This window comes from Moschus berezovskii, chromosome 5 (genome assembly GCF_049115385.1).
Source record: "Moschus berezovskii isolate FMDL1 chromosome 5, NW_MosBer_1.0, whole genome shotgun sequence".
NCBI classification, from domain to species: Eukaryota; Metazoa; Chordata; class Mammalia; order Artiodactyla; family Moschidae; genus Moschus; species Moschus berezovskii.
Genome location: NC_142464.1, coordinates 51,248,157 through 51,273,185, shown reverse-complemented (window position 1 = coordinate 51,273,185; position 25,029 = coordinate 51,248,157). Strand labels below are relative to the sequence as shown.

The 25,029-nt window shown below is 37.1% G+C and overlaps 1 long non-coding RNA gene across 1 annotated transcript in view; it reads right to left on the bottom strand.

Moving 5' to 3' along the window:
- LOC148777828 (uncharacterized) overlaps positions 1 to 24,803 on the bottom strand; it is a 99,823-nt gene extending 75,020 nt beyond the window's left edge. The window contains exon 1 of the long non-coding RNA XR_016037434.1: positions 23,637 to 24,803. This is a non-coding gene — a long non-coding RNA (uncharacterized LOC148777828). The remainder of the gene's footprint in view (positions 1 to 23,636) is intronic.
- Between the last annotated feature and the right edge of the window lie 226 nt (positions 24,804 to 25,029).

The following is a 25,029-nucleotide window of genomic DNA, read 5'->3' as shown; positions in this document are numbered from 1 at the left end:
TTGTCCAGAAGCAGAAAATAGGTGGACAGAAATATTAGTTTGGCCAAAAAGATTTCTCAGGTTTTTCCATACCATTTTATGCAAAAAATAAATAAATAAATAATGAACTTTTGGCCAACACATACAAAGAAATAAAATGGAAGATTTCATAAAAAGAATTTGTAGATTTCCAAGAAGCTATGACTTTTCTTTTAACAATCTTGTGGAGGAGAGGAGGAAGGATATTCCTAACAAGATACTTCCTCAGGAAAAAAAAGGAAGTGGGAAAATATATACTATACAAAGGGAAAAAGCAAAGAGCCTTATAAATTCCGGCCTTGAGTCTTAGATGAGATAAAATTTTAAAAGTTTGCTCTAAAAGTTCTTAACTACATATTAGCCTTCACACAAGTTGAGAATTAAGGCCCACAGTATCCAAAAGTCCTGAGTCAAGAAATTATGTAAAATATTCCTGGGCTAGTATTCTCTCAAGGGTCTAGCAAAAGCAAATGCAAATCCTCTCTCAAGGAATGCATTCTCAGCACAGATGTTATAAAATTTCTTAGGTAAAACTCCAAAGGAATATAAAAAAGAAAAAAAAAGAAAATCATGAAGAAATAAAGCATGTGGTTTCTGGTCAAACATACAAATATCTTAGAAATTATAACTCCTGTTCTCACAAGTAAAAAGTTGAACAAACTGAAAATCAACACTTCTCTTTAGATCCATCAGATAACACATGGATCCACCAAATGTCATAGGTTAAACTGGTGTCCTAAAAATTGGAAAGAGAATTAAGTACCAAAAATCATATTACCTTTTGCTTGCCTAGAGCATAAGCCCAAGTAGAAGCCTGATTCTGGAGCCAGTACTCATAAGAGCACCTAAAATGTGACTGATGGATTGCTAGAGGTGACATATGGACTGCTGCTGCCGCTGCTAAGTTGCTTCAGTCGTGTCTGACTCTGTGCGACCCCGTAGATGGCAGCCCACCAGGCTCCCCCATCCCTGGGATTCTCCAGGCAAGAACACTGGAGTGGGTTGCCATTTCCTTCTCCAACGCATGAAAGTAAAAAGTGAACGTGAAGTCACTCAGTCGTGTCCGATTCTTAGCGACCCCATGGACTGCAGCCCACCAGTCTCCTCTGTCCATGGGATTTCCCAGGCAAGTGTACTGGAATGGGCTGCCATTGCCTTCTCCCACATATGGACTAGTTTTAGAGTTAAAAGCACCTGTGGGCTGGGCTTGGGAGGAGGGCACAGTTTTGTGCATTTTACCTGCTGGAGTTCTACCACTTTTACCTCAGGATGAAGCCTGGAGAAGACACCCCTCATACTTCTGGTGGAAGAGAAAGTAAGCATTCTGAAATGCATTAGAGCATTCTAAACAAAGGAGTTAACTCACTCCTCAAAAGACACAATTTAACCATAACTTTACTTAACTTAAATTTCATCAGAACCTAATTGATCTCTAGAAAGTAGAATACTTAAATCCAACCTCTCTCTAGCATTCTTGTCTCACCTAATGGAAAGGCAAAAGAACGTAAAAAACACTTTGAGAATCACAATCAAGGGGCATAGTGTCATGAAAAGACAGAGATTTAATTTTTGGATTATAGAATGCTTCTGTTCTTTCTACACTTTACCATAACATCATCAGGTTTCTGTATAATAGCAGTGGGTTTCAATTAAACTAACTTCCAGATGTTCAAGCTGGATTTAGAAAAGGCAGAGGGGCCAGAGATCAAATTGCCAGCATCCATTGGATCACAGAAAAAGCAAGAGAACTCCAGAAAAACATTTACTTCTGTTCATTGACTACATAAAGTCTTTGACTGTGTATCACAACAAACTGTGGAAAATTCTTAAAGAGATGGGAATACCAGACCACCTTAACTGCCTCCTGAGAAACCTATATGCAGGTCAAGAAGCAACGTTAGAACCAGACATGGAACAACAGACTGGTTCAAAGTTGGGAAAGGAGTATGACAAGACTGTATATTGTCACCCTGCTTATTAAACTTATATGCAAGGTACATCATGTGAAATGCCAAACTAGATGAAGCACAGGCTGGAATCAAGATTGCTGGGAGAAATATCAATAACCTCAGACATGCAGATGACACCACCCTTATGGCAGAAGGTGAAGAGGAACTAAAGAGCCTCTTGATGAATGTGAAAGAGGAGAGTGGAAAAGCTGGCTTAAAACTCAACATTCAGAAAACTAAGATTATGGCATCCAGTCTCATCACTTCATGGCAAGTAAATGGAGAAACCATGGAAACAGTGATAGACTTTATTTTCTTGGGCTCCAAAATCACTGCAGATGGTGACTGCAGCCATGAAATTAAAAGAGGCTTGCTCCTTGGAAGAAAAGCTATGACAAACCTAGACAGTGTATTAAAAAGCAGAGAGATTACTTTGCCAACAGAGGTCCATCTAGTCAAAGCTATGCTTTTTCCAGTGGTCATGTATGGATGTGAGAGTTGGACCATAAAAAAGGCTGAGCACCAAAGAATTGATGCTTTTGAAATGTGGTGTTGGAGAAGACTCTTTGGAGTCCTTTGGACTGCAAGGAGATCAAACCAGTTAATCCTAAAGGAAATCAGTCCTGAATATTCATTGAAAGGACTGATGCTGAAACTGTAGCTCTAATACTTTGGCCGCCTGATGCAGAGTCATCTCACTGGAAAAGACCCTGATTCTGGGAAAGGCTGAAGGCAGGAGGAGAAAGGGGTGTCAGAGAATGAGATTTGGGTGGCATCACGGACTCAGTGGACATGAGTTTGAGCAAGATCTGGGAGATGGTGAGGGAAGTCTGGCATGCTGCAATCCATGGGGTCACAAAGAGTCTGACACAACTGAGTGACTGAAGAATACAATGCAAAGTTGGATTCCTCAGATTACATCTAAGAAGGAGTTTCTGGGTAAACCCAGTAACATCATAAGGGACAAAGACATTAGAGAAAATCTTACATTCCAACACCTTACAACTACAGCAAACAACAAAGAGACTAACTCCTAGATAAACATGAAGACCTTACACTAAAAGCATATTACTCAGTTCCTCTTATGTGATATATCACTTTTGGCTTCCAACCAGAAAATTACAGGGACTATTATGTACAGGAACTGTGCCTATCTGATCAAAAAAATATAATAAGACTGGGCAGAAATTCTATCTAGACAGCATATTAAAAAGCAGAGACATTACTTTGTCAACAAAGGACCATCTAGTCAAGGCTATGGTTTTTCCAGTGGTCATGTTTGGATGTGAGAGTTGGACTATAAAGAAAGCTGAGTGCAGAAGAATTGATGTTTTTGAACTGTGGTGTTGGAGAAGACTCTTGAGAGTCCCTTGGACTGCAAGGAGATCCAACCAGTCCATCCTAAAGGAGATCAGTCCTGGGTGTTCATTGGAAGGAATGATGTTGAAGCTGAAACTCCAATATTTTGGCCACTTGAGGCGAAGAGCTGACTCATTTGAAAACACCCTGATGTTGGGAAAGATTGAAGGCAGGAGGAGAAGGGGACAACAGAGGATGAGATGGCTGGATGGCATCACCGACTCAATAGTCATGAGTTTGGGTAAACTCCGGGAGTTGGTGATGGACAGAGAGGCCTGGCATGTGGCGGTTCATAGGGTCGCAAAGAGTCAGACATGACTGAGCAACTGAACTGAACTGAAGTGAAACTCTATCTTGGGCTCTCTTTTTCGGGGTATGGTATGTACAGGTTTGTTGTTCCTGGTTTAGAAGAAAAGGGCATTTGTCATGATCCTTACAGGGGGAGGACAATTGGAATTCATTCTACCTCACAGGACTTATTGTTAAGCAGCCTTTGACTTTGATGGATATCCTTATTTTAATTGTCCTGCTATTGTGTATTACTTTTCTCTCTAAAAATATAGATTTGTAAGTATTATTATTTTGAGTTCTGTGACTCTTCATTTGCAATAAAATGTGTCTAATTGCCACCGATATAGTGCAGGAAAGATAAAATATTAACCAAGCAAACTGAAAAAATAAACCTAGAAAATAAGTATTGGTGAGATTTAGAATAGCAGGGATTTTTACCCCCTTCTGTTTGGATTATATATTGATACAACCTTTTTCAGAAGTAGCTTGGCATTAATTGGTAAATTTGAAGATAAGTATATTCTAAGATTCTAAAACTTTTTAAATAATAAATACTTGGCCACCAAGAGAGGTGTATAAAAATTTTTGTGGCAGTATTTGGACACAAACCAAATATTTATCAACAGGGGAATGGATATTTACATTTTGGACTCTATTGATACAATGATACTGATGGATGGAAACCAGTCTTGTGAGAATATATATTATGAAACTGTTTATATAAAATGTTAAATGTATAAAACTAAGAATATACATAATTTAAAAGATAGAAATACAGGTTTAAAAACTCTAAAAGCAAACAAGATAATTATATACAATAATTCAAGATAGATTATGATTACCTCTGCTGCTATTCTAATGGGAGGGAAAGGGTTTGGGATATGAAAGAATTTTTTATTGATTTGCTAGTGTTCCATTTCAGGAGTGTTTGATACATTATTCTATATATCTAAAGGAATAATTTAAAGCTACTTGTCCTTTTACCAACGCCATCTATTGACAGTTAAACATACACTGCTATATAGGTCACTACTAACAGAGATGAGTCCAGAACACCTGAGTCGTGCATACCATTTTCTACCTAGCCAAGGATATAATGTGGGGTATAGTAAAAACATGATTTGCAACCTTGAATCCATCATGATCTATCCTTAAGGTAGGATAAAATAGGAGGGGGCCACGAAAGCAGTAAGTTTGATCAAAAACTTAACCATGGAAAGATTTGATAACTTCCCCCTGGACCACAAAACAGAGCATCCCACTAAAGCATCTTTACTAGACAAAATTGAAGGCAGCAGAAAACATTGCAACAAACTCTGTTAGGGTCTTGATCCAAACACAAGAATAGTATTGGAATTCACTATAATGCCTCTAAGTAACATGGGGAAATGCTTATAATGAGCCACTTGGGAAATTTGGAATATTGCCTTTTTTCATAATGCTCAATGGCTAAGAATTTTAAAACAGGTTTTTTTTTCTATTAGACTCAATAGTAAAAATATGTTTCTAGTTTTCCTGCTATATATTTAGACTAGGAGAAATATGCCAGTAAGGGCTAGCCAGCCTTCACTACTAGGGATTACTTATATAGCACAATATTTATAAAGGAACTTAACACATGACATTAGGATTTAGAAAAACATTCAAAGGAAATGAATCAGATATTCTAAGAATATATTTGATAAAGTTAAGACTAACATGGGGTATTTTCACATATTTTGGGGGGTATGGAGGAAGGTTTTATGGAGCTTTTTACCTAAAGGTAGAGAAGAATGCTATTAAATCTTGCCTACTATAAAGACAAAGGGAAGAGATGAATACCTTTATATAATGTTGCTCAAATGTCGTTCTATGACTGGTTATATAATGTGTGCATGCGTGCTAAGGTGCTTCAGTCATGTCTGACTCTTTGCAACCCTATGGACTGTCATCAGCCAGGCTCCTCTGTCCATGGGATTCTCCAGGCAAGAATACCGGAGTGGGTTGCCATGCCCTCTTCCAGGAGATCTTTATGGTCCAAGGATCAAACCTCTGTCTCTTACGTCTCCTGCATTGACAGACAGGTTCTTTACCACTAAGACCACCTGGTTATATCAGAATATCCTATTTTTAAAAAATACTCATCCATATAAATTCCAAGAAATTCATATAAAATTCATATAAAAATTCACATTCACCTTCAGGCTGAAGATGGTGCTTAGAAATTTACATTAATTTTATTATTATTTTTTTAATTTTAATTTATTTTATTGGAGGCAAATTACCTTTCATTAATATATTGGTTGGTTTTGCGATACATTGACATGAATCCGCCCCGGGTGTACATGTGCTCTCCCTCCCGAACCCCCCTCCCACCTCCCTCCTCCCCATATCCTCCCCCCATGTCATTCCCGTGCACCAGCCCCAGGCATCCTGCATCATGCGTCAAACCTGGACTGGTCACATATGCTAATATACATGCTACAATGCCATTCTCCCCAATCATCCCACCTTCACCCTCTCCCACAGAGTCCCAAAGACTGTTCTATATGTCTATGTCTCTTTTGCAGTCTCGTACACAGGTTTCAGGTTTCCATCTTTCTAAATTCCATATATATGCGTCAGTATACTATATTGATGTTTTTCTTTCTGGCTTACTTCACTCTGTATAATTGGCTCCAATTTCATCCACCTCATTAAAACTGATTCAAATGCATTTTTCTTGATGGCTGAAAAATACTCCATTGTGTATATGTACCAAAGCTTTCTTATCCATTCATCTGCAGATGGACATCTAGGTTGCTTCCATGTCCTGGCTATTATAAACAGTGCTGCAATGAACATTGGCGTACATGTGTCTCTTTCAATTCTGGTTTCCTCGGTGTGTATGCCCAGGAGTGCAATTGCTGGATCATATGGCAGTTCTATTTCCAGTTTTTTAAGGAATCTCCACACTGTTCTCCATAGTGGCTGTACTAGTTTGCATTCCCACCAACAGTGTAAGAGGGTTCCTTTCTCTCCACACCCTCTCCAGCATTTATTGCATGTAGACTTTTGGATAGCAGCCATTCTGACTGGTGTGAAATGGTATCTCATTGTGGTTTTGATTTGCATTTCTCTGATTATGAGGGATGTTGAGCATTTTTTCATGTGTTTGTTAGCCATCTTAATGTCTTCTTTGGAGAAATGTCTGTTTAGTTCTTTGGCCCATTTTTTGATTGGGTCACTTAGTTTTCTGGAATTGAGCTGCAGGAGCTGCTTGTATATTTTGGAGATTAATCCTTTATCAGTTGCTTCATTTGCTATTATTTTCTCCCATTCTGAAGGCTGTCTTTTCACCTTGCTTAGAGTTTCTTTTGCTGTGCAGAAGCTTTTGATTTTAATTAGGTCCCATTTGTTTATTTTTGCTTTTATTTCCAATATTCTGGGAGGTGGGTCTTGGAGGATCCTGCTGTGATTTATGTCAGAGAGTGTTTTGCTTACGTTCTCCTCTAGGAGTTTTATAGTATCTGGCCTTACATTTAGCTCTCTAATCCATTTTGAGTTTATTTTTGTGTATGGTGTTAGGAAGTGTTCTAATTTCATTCTTTTACAAGTGGCTGACCAGTTTTCCCAGCACCACTTGTTAAAGAGACTGTCTTTTGTCCATTTAATATTCTTGCCTCCTTTGTCAAAGATGAGGTGTCCATAGGTGCGTGGGTTTATCTCTGGGCTTTCTATTTTGTTCCATTGATCTATATTTCTGTCTTTATGCCAGTACCATACTGTCTTGATGACTGTGGCTTTGTAGTAGAGCCTGAAGTCTGGCAGGTTAATTCCTCCAGTTCCATTTTTCTTCTTCAAGATTGCTTTGGCTATTCGAGGTTTTTTGTATTTCCATACAAACTGTGAGATTATTTGTTCTAATTCTGTGAAAAATATCGTTGGTAGCTTGATAGGGATTGCATTGAATGTATAAATTACTTTGGGTAGTATACTCATTTTCACAATATTTATTCTTCCAATCCACGAACACGGTATATTTCTCCATCTATTAGTGTCCTCTTTGATTACTTTCACTAGTGTTTTGTAGTTTTCTATGTACAAGTCTTTTGTTTCCTTAGGTAGATATATTCCTAAGTATTTAATTCTTTTCATTGCAACAGTGAATGGAATAGTTTCTTTAATGTCTCTTTCTATTTTCTCATTATTAGTGTATAGGAATGCAAGGGATTTCTGTGTGTTGATTTTATATCCTGCAACTTTACTGTATTCATTGATTAGCTCTAGTAGTTTTCTGGTAGAGTCTTTAGAGTTTTCTGTGTAGAGGATCATGTCATCAGCGAACAGTAAAAGTTTTACTTCTTCTTTTCCAATTTGGATTCCTTTTATGTCTTTTTCTGCTCTGATTGCTGTAGCCAAAACTTCCAGAACTATGTTGAATAGTAGTGGTGACAGTGGGCACCCTTGTCTTGTTCCTGACTTTAGGGGAAATGCTTTCAGTTTTTCACCATTGAGGATAATGTTTGCTATGGGTTTGTCGTATATAGCTTTTATTATGTTGAGATATGTCCCTTCTATTCCCACTTTCTGGAGGGTTTTTATCATAAATGGATGTTGTATTTTGTCAAAGGCTTTCTCTGCATCTATTGAGATAATCATATGATTTTTATTTTTCAGTTTGTTAATGTGGTGTATTACGTTGATTGATTTGCGGATATTGAAGAATCCTTGCATTCCTGGGATAAAGCCCACTTGGTCATGATGTATGATCTTTTTAATATGTTGTTGGATTCTGATTGCTAGAATTTTGTTAAGGATTTTTGCTTCTATGTTCATCAGTGATATTGGCCTGTAGTTTTCTTTTTTTGTGGGATCTTTACCAGGTTTTGGGATTAGGGTGATAGTGGCCTCATAGAATGCGTTTGGAAGTTTTCCTTCCTCAGCAATTTTCTGAAAGAGTTTGAGTAGAATAGGTGTTAGCTCTTCACTAAATTTTTGGTAGAATTCAGCTGTGAAGCTGTCTGAACCTGGGCTTTTGTTTGCTGGAAGCTTTCCGATTACTTCCTCTATTTCCGTGCTTGTGATGGGTCTGTTCAGATTTTCTATTTCTTCCTGGTTCAGTTTTGGCAAGGTGTACTTTTCTAGGAATTTGTCCATTTCTTCCAAGTTATTCATTTTATTGCCATATAATTGCTGATAGTATTCTCTAATAATCCTTTGTATTTCTGTGTTGTCAGTTGTGATTTCTCCCTTTTCATTTCTAATTTTATTGATTTGGTTCTTCTCCCTTTCTTTCTTGATAAGTCTGGCTAGTGGTTTGTCAATTTTATTTACCTTCTCAAAGAACCAGCTTTTGGCTTTGTTGATTTTTGCTATGGTCTCTTTTGTTTCTTTTGCATTTATCTCTGCCCTAATTTTTATGATTTCTTTCCTTCTGCTAACCCTGGGGTTCTCCATTTCTTCCTTTTCTAGTTTCTTTAGATGTAGAGTTAGGTTATTTAGTTGACTTTTTTCTTGTTTCTTGAGGTGTGCCTGTATTGCTATGAACTTCCCCCTTAGCACTGTTTTTACAGTGTCCCAGAGGTTTTGGGTTGTTGTGTTTTCATTTTCATTCATTTCTATGCATATTTTGATTTCTCTTTTGATTTCTTCTATGATTTGTTCATTATTCAGCAGCGTGTTGTTCAGCCTCCATATGTTGGCATTTTTAATAGTTTTTCTCCCGTAATTGAGATCTAGTCTTACTGCATTGTGGTCAGAAAAGATGCTTGGAATGATTTCAATTTTTTTGAATTTACCAAGGCTGGATTTATGGCCCAGGATGTGATCTATCCTGGAAAAGGTTCCGTGTGCGCTTGAGAAAAAGGTGAAGTTCATTGTTTTGGGGTGAAATGTCCTATAGATATCTATTAGGTCTAACTGGTCTATTGTATCATTTAAAGTTTGTGTTTCTTTGTTAATTTTCTGTTTAGTTGATCTATCCATAGATGTAAGTGGGGTATTAAAGTCTCCCACTATTATTGTGTTATTGTTAATTTCCCCTTTCATAATTGTTAGTAATTGTTTTACATATTGCGGTGCTCCAATGTTGGGTGCATAAATATTTAGAATTGTTATATCTTCATCTTGGATTGATCCTTTGATCATTATGTAGTTTCCTTCTTTGTCTCTTTTCACAGCCTTTGTTTTAAAATCAATTTTATCTGATATGAGTATTGCTACTCCTGCTTTCTTTTGGTCTCTATTTGCATGGAATATCTTTTTCCAGCCCTTCACTTTCAGTCTGTATGTGTCCCTCGATTTGAGGTGGGTCTCTTGTAGACAACATATAAGGGGGTCTTGTTTTTGTATCCATTCAACCAGCCTTTGTCTTTTGGTTGGGGCATTCAACCCATTTACGTTTAAGGTGATTATTGATAAGTATGATCCTGTTGCCATTTTCATTATTGTTTGGGTTCAAGTTTATATACCCTTTCTGTGTTTCCAGTCTAGAGAAGCTCCTTTAGTATTTGTTGGAGAGCTGGTTTGGTGATGCTGAATTCTCTCAGCTTTTGCTTGTCTGTAAAGCTTTTGATTTCTCCTTCACATTTGAATGAGATCCTTGCTGGGTATAGTAATCTGGGCTGTAGGTTATTTTCTTTCATCACTTTAAATATGTCTTGCCATTCCCTCCTGGCCTGAAGAGTTTCTGCTGAAAGATCAGCTGTTATCCTTATGGGGATCCCCTTGTGTGTTATTTGTTGTTTTTCCCTTGCTGCTTGTAATATTTTTTCTTTGTGTTTGATCTTTGTTAATTTGATTAATATGTGCCTTGGGGTATTTCGCCTTGGGTTTATCCTGTTAGGGACTCTCTGTGTTTCTTGGACTTGGGTGATTATTTCCTTCCCCATTTTAGGGAAATTTTCAACTATTATCTCCTCGAGTATTCTCTCATGGTCTTTCTTTTTGTCTTCTTCTTCTGGGACTCCTATGATTCGAATGTTGGGGCGTTTAATATTGTCCCATATGTCTCTAATATTGTGCTCATTTCTTTTAATTCGTTTTTCTTTTTCCGTCTCTGTTTCATTTATTTCTACAATTCTATCTTCTAGCTCGCTTATCCTGTCTTCTGCCTCCGTTATTCTACTGTTTGTGCCCTCGAGAGTGTTTTTGATCTCGTCTATTGTATTATTCATTGTATATTGACTCTTTTTTATTTCCTCTAATTCTTTATTGAACATTTCTTCCATCTTCTCCATCCTTTTCTCCAGTTTATTTATCTGTAACTCCATTTTGCTTTCCAGATTTTGAATCATTTTCACAATTAAAATTCGAAATTCTTTATCGGGTAGGTTCCCTATATCTTCCTCTTTTGTTTGTGTTGGTGGGCATTTATCCTGTTCCTTTACTTGTTGGGTATTTCTCTGCCTCTTCATCTTGCTTATATTGCTGTGTTCGGGTGGCCTTTCTGTCTTCTGACAGTCTGTGGAGTTCTGTTTATTATGTAGTTGCCTCGTTATGTGTGGGGTTGGATGGGTGACTTGCCAAGGTTCCCTGGTTAGGGAAGCTTGAGTAGATGTTCTGGTGGGTGGAACTGGATTTCTTCTCTCTGGAGTTCAAGGAAGTGTCCAATAATGAGTTTGAGATGTCCGTGGGTTTGGGGTGGCTTTGGGCAGCCTGTATATTGAAGTTCAGTGCTATTCTCCTGTGTTGCTGGATAGCTTGCGTAGTATGTCTTTCACTGAAACTTGTTGACCCTTGGGTGGTGCCTGGTTTCAGTGTATGTATGGAGGCCTTTGATGAGTACCTATCAATTAATGTTCTCTGGAACCGGAGATCTCTGGTGTTCTCAGGATTTGGCCTTAAGCCTCTGCCTCTGGTTTTCAGTCTTATTCTTGCAGGAGGCTCAAGGCTTCTCCCTCTTCTGTTTTCTGGTCTCCTCAGTGTCTAATTACCGTCCTGACTCCAGGATGCGGTGGTGGACACTTTTTTTTTTTTTTTCCCCAGGCTCTCCTATTCAGTCCTGCTGTAGGGAGGGAGGAACAACTAACAAATACCCCTGGTGTCTGTGGGGAGTGCTCGCGGTGTCTCGGCTACACTGGGAATGCTCCCGCTCGAGGCCTGTGTGCTTTCCCTGTTTATGCTGCTTAGGCTTTAGTTTGCTCTGCTGCAAGCTGTCCGCGGCTGGCGCTGGGTTGCATGCACTTCCCAGGTCTGATTGGCTCAGGTTCAGGTCCTCGGGTACTCGACAAAGGCAGACTTGGCTGGGCCTGCGTTTTGTGCCTTCCCCGGTCCTAGCAGCTCAGGTGACCAGGCGTTTGGCGAGCGCAGTCGCTGCGACTTATCGCCTTCCCGGTCCCCGCCGCTCGGTTTTCTGGGAGTACAACCGGTGCAGTTTCTCAGGTGGATATCGACCGGCCGGAACCCAAGAAGTCCTGGCCAGCAAGGAAGCTTGCCTGCAGCTTGGTACGGGAAGCCTCTCTGGGGCCGCGGCTGCCCCCGCCCCGGCGCTGGCTGCCCTCCCCGCCCGCGTTGGCGGGGGCTGGGGCGCCCAAGCCCGGTTCTCCCTCCAAGCGCGGGCGCCGGCTCTCCCTCCAAGCGCGGGCGCCGGCTCTCCCTCTACGCGCGGGCGCCGGCTCTCCCTCCAAGCGCGGGCGCCGGCTCTCCCTCTACGCGCGGGCGCCGGCTCTCCCTCCAAGCGCGGGCGCCTGCTCTCCCTCTAAGCGCCGCCGCCGCTGGCTCTCCCTCTGAGCGCTGCTGCCGGCGCCTCCCTGCCCAGCTCCCGCCTGCTAGTGAGGGGCGCGGGAGTCTGCGCCGCTTCTCCGCTGAGAGTTTCCTCTGGGCACTTAGTCTGTGAGTTTTAATTATTTATGTCTTTTGTCTCCCAGTTATGCGGCCCTCTGAGGATCCACTCGCCAGTGTTTCCAGGTGTTTGGAAACTTCTCTCTCTTTTTTTTTTTTTTTTTTTTTAAGCCTCCCTTCCCGGGAGGGAGCTCCGTCCCTCCCTCTTTTGTCTCTCTTTTTATCTATTTCCTACCTCCTTTCGACGACTATGGGCTGCTTTTCTGAGTGCCTGATGTCCTCTGCCGGTACTCAGAAGATTTTTTGTGGGATTTACTCAGCGTTCAAATGTTTTGTTGATTTTGTAGGGGGGAAAGTGGCCGCCCTGTCTTATTCCTCCGCCATCTTCCCCAGAAATTTACATTAATTTTAAAAAAAGCTTTCTGGATGAAGCTGATGGAAAATTAATCCTGAGAATCACTCTTCTGAGTAATTTTAAGATCATGAAAATATTCAATCACCAGGGATGGAGTGAGGTGGTGGTACCTTAATATCCGGGTATAAAAATGGCACTGATCTACCTACAAGAGGAGTAAAAGAGATGATAAACTCTTTTACCATCAGGAAGATTGAATCAGGATTGAGAGAATGAGACCAAACAATTTTTGTGAAGAACACTGTTCTTAGTCTACCTTTTCTCTTGAGTGCTGTTGACTCTAAGATGGATCCAAAGCCCCCAGGGTGGTCAATATCCAAGTTTGGAAGAAAGCAAAGAACAGAATTAGTGAAGCCAACTGGTATTTTTCAGTGCTTCTAATGATAGATCATATTTCTGACGACTTGAAAGATTCATAACGCATACCATACCCCTGGAGCATTCCAGATGAGCAGACTTTGTGTGCTCAGAAGTAAGCAAGAAGATGTGCTGCACTGAATTTTATTGATTTTTCTCTTTGCTTGTATAGTTTTATGATGTTCCATTTTCTCTTTCCTGTTGGTTTGGAAACTGTGGCCTTGGTTATTTATTTTCTTCCTTTATTTTACATTTAAAATGTATAGGTAACACTGCATCAATTTTCATGGCCATGGGTGAAAGGGCAGGGTGAATTCTATGGACAAGAAAAGATGGTCTAGTGATAGAGGAGTTAATTATTTCCCTTCTAAGAAACTTCTCGAGTTCTCTTCCATTTTCATTTTCTCATGTTTTTGGAATGCATTTATAATTTTATTTTTAATCTCATCACTTTTTGAATTTTAGCACTGAATTCTCACTTTCAGAGATAATATATTGATAGCTCTGAATTATTTCCATTTGTATTCTGTGCCAGGCTTTTTGGTTGTTGAATCAAGTTCTACAACTTCTTGACATAACTCATCTAACAATAAGACTAAGCAGATGAATTATAATAGAAATAGGCTTTTGCTTGTGGAAGTTTGATAATTGATGATGATAAACTTTGGTAACAAATTTATTTTTTCTCTGGTCTTTGCACAGTTTACATGGTGGTTTTAATTAGGTTATTATGCCTTTTGTATTATAAGGTAACATTCACTCAATAATCTCAAAGTTTTGGATATGCCAGCCAATTATCTATTGAAGTCGTGTTTGGGCTCATGGCCCATGGTACAAAGTTCAACCTCTAACTTGGCTAGTTCTTTTTAATATCTGCTGAATTAATATGATAGATTAGAGAATGAAATTATATGAGTCATTGCTGGCTCCAAGGCTAGAATCAAAGTGAGCATTACTCTTCTTGTTAAAAAATGATTTGAACGCATGAAGAAGAGGTCAAAAGAAGCTCTTCTTGTCCATTGCTAGAACTCATTATGATAGCGGTATTCCCAGATTTCAGACATTCCCATAACATTGACACAAATTGTTTCTTACCTATAGTATAACAGGTTTATAACATTATAGTATTATAATATCTATAATATTATATTAGTTTGAATGACATAATATTGACATTTTCATGTCTCACAATGGTTGAATACTGATAATTTTATATAGTTCAATCTGTTAATATTCTATCCATTCCCTTTTTACCTAACATACTATCTTTAAAAGTGAAAAGAAAAAAATAACAACAACACGGCCACCAAAGGAAAACTTGTACTGCTTGTGATAAATAAAATGTAACATAACAGACAAATGCAATAAAAACAAAACAGGAAAGGTCAATGCCATTAATCTCTAGCTAGATACTTCAGCCTGCCAAATGCTCAGAGCTGGAAGTCTGCACTTTCTTTGTTAAGAGGAGGGATGGCAGTTAGATTCAGATGACAAAAATTAAACCAAGATTTTTTCTTGAGATAATCAGTATTGGAAAAAAATTCCAAATGGAATAACTCTTTATTCTGTGATTTAATATTATTTAATTCCATACTTTGGAAACACCTGACCTACATTTTGGAAAATACCATGTTAGATCATTTGTTTTGCCCAGTTTTCCCTTTCATTTTCAAAGGGAACTTCTAAGCATGCAATAAATGACACTGTTATTCATGTGCCAACATCTAGTGCTAAATTAATTTCATAAATTATGTCAAATGAAGTAGATTATATCTTGCAAGAGTCTACAACTCTCTAATGTCATTTATCATAGCATATAGTTTAATTGAATGCAATTTTTATTTATATTCTGATTCTCTCTTCCAGCCTCTGTGAATTCCGGATCTTCTCTCCTCCCTGAGTCAGTCCTAAGATGTGAATAATTAGGCAGAAGTAGACAACTGAGTTGATGAGCTTAACAAAAGACATGGAAAGGTAATATTTACAAAGGATAATTTAATCTAATCCATTATCATTTCTGTAGTACTCAACTTCAAACTATAAAACTGGTATGCAACACTTTGAGATAAACACACTCATTGCTCACTTAACTCTTCACTTAATTTACTGACTTCAGGAAATGGGATATTTTGGTTCCTGGAGATATGTATTGGTGTGTTTGTGAGGAGGGGAAGCCACAGGATTAAATGGCAGCATCTTTCTAGTCATTAATGCTACTATATAAAGAGCATATGTATATATATATAAACGTATACCTACATATGTACATATACCTACATATGGGTTTCCCTGGTGGCTCAGTGGTAAAGAATCTGCCTGCAATGCAAGAGATTTGGGTTTGATGCTTGGGTCAGAAAGTACCCCTGGAGGAGGAAATGGCAACCAACTCCAGTATTCTTGCCTGGATAATCCCATGGACAGAGGAGCCTGGCAGGCTATAGTCCATAGGGTTGCAGTTATACAAACACACAAACATAGGTATGTATAGATATTATTTGCAAATAGTAAAAATATTTTATGAATTTGAAGATAAAATGAGACTCCACACAAAAGTTTTAAGCATTTTCTTTCAAAAAATGAGGGAATATTGTTCTGAACCAACTCTCTTATTGATAAACAATAAAACGGTGTGAATTATTTATGTAAAAAATGACTTTGAAATTACTAGCAAGCTTATCAAGGCAGTGAGAATTTTCAGGATCAAAAATTTTTAAATAAGGAAAGTTCAGAAAGGTGAATAAAGATTTGGGAGCATTTTCGTCCTTGATTTATCACCAATTCTGAAAGCCATTTGATGGTCAAAGGCCGAGAAGACTGTCTAAATCCTAGAAATAATGTGAAACAGAAACAGAATAATCATCAAGACTAAAGCCAGATTTCTAATCACTTCAATTACTAATTGAGTTAAGGTGATTTACACCTAATATAGCAGCTGTGCTCAGATGCTTAGTTGTGTCCAACTCTTGGGATCCCATGGACTGTAGTCCTCCAGGCTCTTCTGTCCGTGTGATTTCCCAGGCAAGAATGCTGGAGTAGGGTGACATTTCCTCCTTCAGGGGATCTTCACCACCCAGGGATCAAACCCGTGTCTCTTGGGTTCTTTACCATTAGCGCCTCCTGGGAAACCCAATATACTGCTAGGAAGAAGAAAATGTAAATCCTATTAGGAAAAATATAATTTAGTCCCAAAATCATTTTTACTGCAATTTTTATGCAATGGTGATAACTAAATATGAGTGAGTAATGAGTAATAGTGGCTCAGTCATGTCCAACTCTTTACAACCCCTTGGACTGTAGCCTGCCAGGCTCCTCTGTCCATGGATTTTTCCAGACAAGAATACTGAGTGGGTTGCCATTTCCTTTTCCAAAAAAATATAATATATTATATTGAAAAGCAATAATTCACTGAAAACTGAAAAGAATAAAATGAGAACTGGAAGTAGATCCATGTGAGATGCACAAATTGAAATTATTAGCAGAGACTTAAATATATCTATAATTTCTAAGTTCAAGTAAATATATAACAAGATAGAGATCTACTTTAGAAAAATACAGATATAATTGAAAATAAAATAAAAATTATAGGACTGAAAATAGAATAATTAAAAGATGAACTTAGTAGATGTTTTGAGAAATGACAGCTGATGAGAAAATTAATAAACTGGAAGGTCTGTTGAAGAAAATATACAAATTGAACTCGGAAGAGATAAATGTATAAAAGATAGAGAAAATAAAAGAGGAAAATGAAAAACCTAACATACATGTATTTGGAATATCAAAAGGAAATGAGAAAGAGATTAAAGAAGAAGCATATTTGATGACAAAGGGCCAAGAATCTTACAAAAGATATTACATATAAATGATAGAAGAATTAAAACCCTCAAACAGGACGAATGTGAAAAAACAAAAACCACACATACACACACTCATACTTACAAGAAAAACACTCAGGTATATTACAGTAAAATTGTTGAAAACCAAACAAAAAGTCTTAAAAGAAGCCAGAGGAAAAAGAAAATAGCTGCAGATCTAAAATTCAATATTCAGTGTTTGATATTTTTTTAAAAAATAAGATATTTTCAGAAACAAGCCAAAGAATTGGCAGCCTTCATCATCCAGGAAAGGAAATACTGAAAGTCAATCAGAAAGAAAATTATCCCAGAATAAACAAAAACAAATAAAATGAGTATAAGTATTTCTAGATACAAATGGACTTTGACTATTTAAGACAATAAAATAAATATTGTTGGATTTTATACATAGAATGACAGTGTCTGCCTATAGATCAAGAAGGGGAGAAGTGGAGTTAAAATATTTTAAAGCATTTGCATTATTCTGGAAGTGGTAAAAGTACTAATTTATATTAGACTGTATTAACATAAGGATTTGTGCTATGATTTCAATAAAATAACACTAAATAATAGAAAGATTATAAAGATATATGTATACATGTATATTTTTGTATCTATATAGTGTCTATATATAAATGTTTAAATACATATATAATATAAAATTATTTTACATAATATACAATAAAATTTATGAATTTATAAAATATAATCTTTCATTCATAAATATCATCATTCTTTTATATACTTCATACATTTATATATATAAATATTAAAATGGCAGATTTAAACCAAATATATCTATATTACATAAAATATAAATATATCAATACTGCTGTGAAATATAAGAATTTTCAGATTGAATAATAAAACAAAATGTAATCATATAATGATTTAAAGAGACATGCCTAAATTCAACAGTTCTGAGTAGTTGAAAGTAAAAGAAGGAAAACACAGGCACATTCATATGTAAAGTATACAACCACAACAGTACTTATCTTTATAAAGACTAATTTTGATGTGTCAATTATAACAGTAAAGGGAGAAATAATGATGCAATTTGGAATAAAAGGCAAAAAAATGTGAATTAACTACAAAAATTAAACATATCTTTTCTGAAAAAATATTTGAAGTCAAAAATATGCTTACATTTTCAAATTTTCCTTAATTAATTAATTATTTGTAATATACATTATAAAAATACATAGCCATCCTTAAAAAATAAATACCCCTGCAGCAAAGGTCTATAGTGAGAAAAGACTAATGCTTTGGATGTGCTGGCCTCAAGGTATCAGAGAATGCTGAAATGGCAGAAAGGTGGACTTCCATTTGTTTTAGAGAATAGAGCAAGTCACACTGCCTAAAACTGTTTACCTGTAGTTTGCATCCTCGCTGAAGAATTGAAATAAAAAATTTAGTGGGATTGTGAGTCTTAGCTACAAGCACCATGTTTGGAACAGAAGCAAACAGTCCAAAAACCAAGACCTCGATCAAGCTTCTCACTGTCTCCGTAACTGGGCAGCACCATGGAACAGAGTTTCAAAGACTTGGACACAACACCAAATGTTTGACTGGAGCTACAGGAATATGAGTAAATGAACCTAGGGACCTGGTATAAAGGGAAGGCTAAGTGGAGACAGAAGGGTAGTTATAAGGGTGTAATATTAGATAAGGTTGGAAATTCAAAAGTTTTTGAAGGATTTTGTTTGAAACTAGAAAAAAAAAATCAGAATTAAAATGACTTCTAAAAATGAAAATAAAAAGCTCTCTTAAAATACCTTAAATATAAGTAATGTAAGATCCTCAAGGAAATAAAACAAAAATATGTCTAAAGAAAAAATAATATATTAGAGCACAAGTGAATTGTGAATAGGTATACATAAAATTATAGAAATGGAAATATGTTCATTGAAAATTTAAAATCTCAATATTCTACATCAATTCTAGTGTGATACTGTTCAAGAGAAATTTAAAGAAATAAAATGTGATTGAATGAATTATTGAAGAATATGTCCAAAGTCTAAATCAGAAATACAAAGAAATAAAAATATGAATAAGTAATTTAAAATATGGAAAGCATAACAATGAAATTGACTTGTAATAGAAATGTTACTACCCCAATCTCTAAGTTCAGATATGATCATAGGCTCTTTTTACTTAAAATATTAAGTAAAAAATAATCCTCTTTTTAAATAAAATATTTCATTGACTAGGGAAGAAGGAAAACATTTTATGAATTGGTGTAACTCATAATATCAAAATCAGGCAAGAACAGTTAATGGAAATATGTACAGAGACCAGTCATACTTATAGCTTCAATAATCTGCTTACACAGGTAATAAATCACATCCAGAAGTGTATACAATCCATTAAACACAGTTACATAGAAGTAAACTTCCTTTACCTCATGAAGAGTACTCCTAAAATAACATAACAATATCATACTTACTGGCTGTTTAAGTTAGGAATACGACAAAAAAATTTTGATCATCATTATTCAACATTGTACTAAGCTCCTAGGCAATGCAATTAAGAGAAAAATAGTATAATTGTTGGAATGAAATGATATATATATTACACAAGATATGCTTGCAAATATATAAAATCTAAAATTTCAAAATACCAATTGTTCTTAATCATTTTAATTTTTTCCTTTTTTTAGGTACTTAATCATATGATCAGCAAATTGTAATAGTTTCAGTTTTTATAGATTTTCACATTTTGTAATTTCTATACTTCTAATTTATTTTTGTTCTTTAATAGAGTTGGCTACAATCTCGAGAATAATGCTATGTAATAGTAGCCTAAGGTGATACTCATGTCTTCTGACATCAATGTAAGTGCTTCTAGCATTTTTTAATTGCAATGCTGTTTTTCAGGTTGAAGGTGATAAGTTTGTATTGTGTTATAGTAACCTCATTACCAAATCCAACAGACTTTTTTAGTCTTCCTTACTAGTCTCAACATTTCCCACAATGTTGTATATGTTTTGCCACTGACTTTTTTATATTTATTGGGAGTTCAAGACCCAGTGAATCATAGCCCACTTCCTCACCCAGATTTTAAAAATTAAAAACCAGAAAGAAATGCCAGGAAGATATCGAGATAGTACTTTAATTATTGATAAAGACTAAGTGTGAGAGCAAACAGTTCTGTTCACTGAGCTCCAGATATCACAGTCCATCATGGATAAGGACAGGCCACCCAAGTACCCAGATAAGATGCACGCCTGGAATACCAAAGAGGAACCTGTGAAGGCACACTTGCTAGAAGAGAAACAGAGGAGCTAAGCCTAACATTTCTGTTTTAACTTCCTAAATATACAAATCTAGGGAGGGATTTCTCCTTCCAGGAAGTATGAGCAATGCTAAAAATAGTCCACAGATATAGGTAAAACCTTCTGTATTCCTTTCCTCTTGCTAATATAATATGCCAAAGCACCACAGACTTAGTAGCTTGAACAACATTAATTTAGCTTACATATTTGGAGGTAACAGGTCTAAAATGAATGTCATTGGACTAAAATAAAGGTGTCAGCAGGGCTATATTCCTTCTGGAAGCTCTCTTTTTTCTTCTTTTTCCTCTTCTAAGTAGCTAATTGCATCCCTTAAGTTGTAGCCCCCAGCCAACAATTGCCTCACCCCAACCTCTGCTTCTCCATCACATCTTATTTTCTGACTCTGACACTGACTTTTCTGCACCCCTCTTTGAGTCAAGGGCTCTTGTGGTTATGTTGGGCTCACTGTAATAATTCGGAGTGGTCTTTCTCTCTCAGATCCTAAACTGAATTACATCTGAAAAGTCCCTTTTTGTTCTGTAATGTAGCATACTTAGGTTCTGAAGATTAGTTTATAGATAGATACCTTTGGGAAAAAGGGGACATTAATCCGCTCACCACATCTCCTTTTATAGAAACCAGGAGTGAAAGGATGGACAGGATAGGCCCTTCTCTAAAATTCCCCATCTTTTTGTTTTTTTTACCCACTGAGTTTAACTCTTAAGCCTTCTGTCAATTAAAGATGTGACTGACTGGTGGCTGCAAAGGAGCAATTTGGCCTCTATCAGCATTACTCTGTTCTTGCACCCATGAAGTTGCTGTTTCAATGGCAACTGGAACTCTTTTGTGTTTGTCCTTGGGCCAACTGTGTGTGTTGAGACTCCGCATAAATGTATATAACTGGTAAGAATTATATGTTATATAATCAAACTTTGAGACTTCCCAGGTAGCTTAGTGGTAAAGAATCTGCCTGCCAATGCAGGAGATGCAAGAGACACAGTTTCAATCCCTGGGTTGGAAAGATCCCCTGGAGTGGACAACCCACTCCAGTATTCTTGCCTGGAAAATTTCATGGACAGAGGAGCCAGATGGGCTATAGTCCATAAGGTTGCAAAGAGTCAGACGTGATTGAGCTACTGAGCACACACACACATACACACATAATTAACTTTAATATCAGTCTTTTTCTTTTTTTAAGATCAGTCTTTAGCCAGAGTTGAAAATTCACTTCTTGTTCTGTTTCTCTATTTTGGCCAGTCACATCATTCAATGCAGCATATCATAAATTCATCAATCAATTAAATAACACCAGTAAGATATTCCAATAGTAAAATGTGTAATAGAATTATAGCATGACCAGAATTATCTCAATTTGAGTGTAAGCCCCACCTCATTACAATAACAATTTTGAAAAGAAATAAAGCTACAAATATAGCAGCACTTTGTAAGTTAAAAGTGAAAGAAAAAATCTAATTCTTTTTCTTTGTGTGTTTAAAGTTCAAAGAGTTTTGTTTTCCACAGTTTCATATTCTGCATGGTTTTCAGTCAGAGATATTTTCAACCTGGTGGCATGGAGGTTTCAGAAGCAGCTGTAACCTGGACTGTCTTTCAAAAAGATCTGTGTAGTTTCTTCAGAGTGTCAGATGTGTTAACTTATTTCCAAGGCTCTGATGTTTCTAACCTTTAAAGATTACAGAGAATTAATGGGACACGTGAGTTTTCACAGCACTAGCCCCACAACCATCACATTGGGGAATGAGGCAATCCTCTTCCTCAAGGGTAGTTATCCCAGGCAAAATCACATTCCAAGAACCTAGATCTGTATTGTCAGAGACTAGCAGAGACTTGGTAGCATTGGGGTAGGAGAGAGAGATAAAGAAAATTGGATGTCAGCATGTTGGCATCTCTGAATGCTGGTTAGTTCTTTTTCTAGAATGCACAGTCCTTATACTCTGATTGGAGAAAACTTTGAACAAAAAATTACTGTTAACCCTGCCAATTTATCTATGATGGGGTAGACATATATGTGTACATAGTGTGTTTTCTCCCATTAAGTGTCAATTTCCTGTCTTGTTTTTCTTTCAAAATTCAGCAACTTGCAAATGTCGGTGGTCTCAGTCTCCAGGAGTTATCTAAGATGTCTTTGTTTTTCGTCTAACCTATGCAAAATTTCTATTTTTACTTCATATTTTAATTGTCCTGCACAGATCTTTCTAGTGATGTTCTGATCATATTCTCTGTAAGCAGGCATTGTCCATCCATTTTCATCAGTTCTTATTAGAGAATTATTTAGGGGTAAAACACCTGCCTTTTAGGAGAGGTTTCCCCTTCTCAAGTAATTAGCCAGTTCAGAACCAGTATAAGAGGCTTTAGAGGGGTGAGATCCTGGAGACTACAGACAAGCACAGCTCCCTCTTTGATTCTTTCTCTTTGCTGACTACAGAAAGCATTGTCCAAGGGTTTCTCCTTTACCATTTTCACTTTTTGCTACCAATGTAACTTGACTGCATTAACCACTAACTTTTGCAGACATATCTTTTTTGCCGATTTATCCATTTTGCTCAGACCACCCATTTGTGCTCCAGTCATGTAATTTCAATTAGAATGAGCATATACCCTTTGGCTTCTTACCATCACCTTAAATTCAACATTTTGGGAATGAAATTAATCATTGTTCTGTCTCCTACCAACAAGCTAGTGCCCAAAATAGTGCCCCAATTTTTTCCTCAGCTTCAAATGTTGACGCTATACTTTTGTCACCCAATATTGAAATTTCAGCATTGTTTCTGATGTTCTTGACCTAAGTAAAGTCTACTCATCCTTTTACGTCTGCTTCAGCTTATATAGAAGGGCTTCCCTTGTGGCTCGGCTGGTAAAGAATCCACCTGCAATGCGGGTGACCTGGGTTCAATCCCTTGGTTTGGAAGATTCTCCTGGAGAAGGGAAAGGCTACCCACTCCAGTATTCTGGTCTAGAGAATTCCAGAGACTGTATAATCCATGGGGTCACAAAGAGTCCAACATGACTAAGTGACTTTCACTTTACTCAGCTTTACATATTAGTATCTTGCATGAAGCCTTTCTCACGATTAGTGTGTGTATGGACGTATACATACACATTAAGTTGTTACACATATAAAGTTACATTACTTATCTATGTCTATTTATCTATCTATATCTACCTTTAACGGAGATTGAGAGAAAGCGGAGGAGAGAGGGTAATGTTGAGTGAACTCTCTTGGCTTGTTTTTCCTTCCATCTCATAATTTATCCATGTTCTCATCAACTATTATATCTTTTTCTCCTTTATAGATAAGTTGCCCTTCATTCTTTGCCAAAGCTAACAGTCACACCTATGTTCATGTATCTGTATCCTCTTACCTTCTTTAGGTCTTTTGTCCATTGGGGACCTCTTCTATTTGACAAATTGCATTTTTTAAATTAAATCTGAGATGATGTTTTAGTATCACACTTGTTTCTCCAGGGTAATGATATCACCATTGACCAAATTCCTCAAACCACAAGCCAAGAAGTTATCCTTGATGACTGTCAGTTTGTCCATTCATCCAAATAACTGTGAGCCTCTACCATAATCTCCAGTATATTTCTCTTTACTGTCACAACCCTAGTTCATCTCTTCTTACTGATATGGATTATTTCAAGTTACCCAGCTGGTAGTGTTGACCTCAGACACTCCTCTGGACTTCAATTAATTCTTCACACTACTGACAGATTTGTTATTCCAAAATAAAACTGTGATCATGTTGCATCACTTCCTGGCTTAAAATATTTCAGTGGCTTCCTAGCCCACTGGTTAAAGTCCAAGTTCCTTTGGGTGACATGCAAAGACCTTGAAGATCTAATGCTAACCTCATCTCCTGCCATTTCCTTCCATACACCAACCAAATAAACTATTTTTCAATATATCATATTTCCCCTCCTCCACTTTTATGCATATTGCTCTCTCTACAAAGAAATGTTGCTTCCATCTGAATTGCCTTTTCTCCCTTCTCAGCCAAGTGCTTCCAAATCAAAAAACAATTTTACTCTTTTTGGCATCCTAAGAAACTTTAGGCATTTCCTTCTCTAGGTTCCTATTTTTTAAAGAGCTTGTACTAATTACATTGAAACATAATTATTGCATTATTTTGATAATTGCTCCTCATTCCTTTGGCTTTAGTTTTTTGGGCTTCTCACATTTAGAATAAAATTCAAATGGCTTTTAATGGTCTATAAGGCTGTGATCTCGCCTTGGGCTACTTTCCTGACCTCATTTTCTTCCATCTTCTCCCCAGCTGACTCTGCTCCAACAACATTGACCTTCTTCTTATTTTCATGCACATTCCCACATTCATTATTTCATACTTGCTGTTTCTTATGCCTCTTGTTCTCTTCCCCAGATATTTGTATGACTGGTGCCTTTCTTGCACGTAGGTTTCTGCTCAAGCTTCACTTCCTTCTGAAAGTTGTTTTTCCTGAGTGTAAAGTTTAGGATGACATGGGCTTCATATTGCCTGGGCATCTTGAATTACATTCACATAATAGTACATTCCCTGCCTGACTTCTAAATTATAACCCTTTGACTGCTTGTAAGGGTACATGTGCAACTTGCTGATGATGTTGTAAGCATTCTGGCACTGGCTAAGCATGGCTGATATTGGAGTTTTCTTTTGAAAATAATACTGAAGCCAAGTTTTCATTTGAAGGTCATGATTAACGATGGATTAACTTAAACTCAAAAAAGCCTTTTGGAATATTTGACTACTGTTAATAA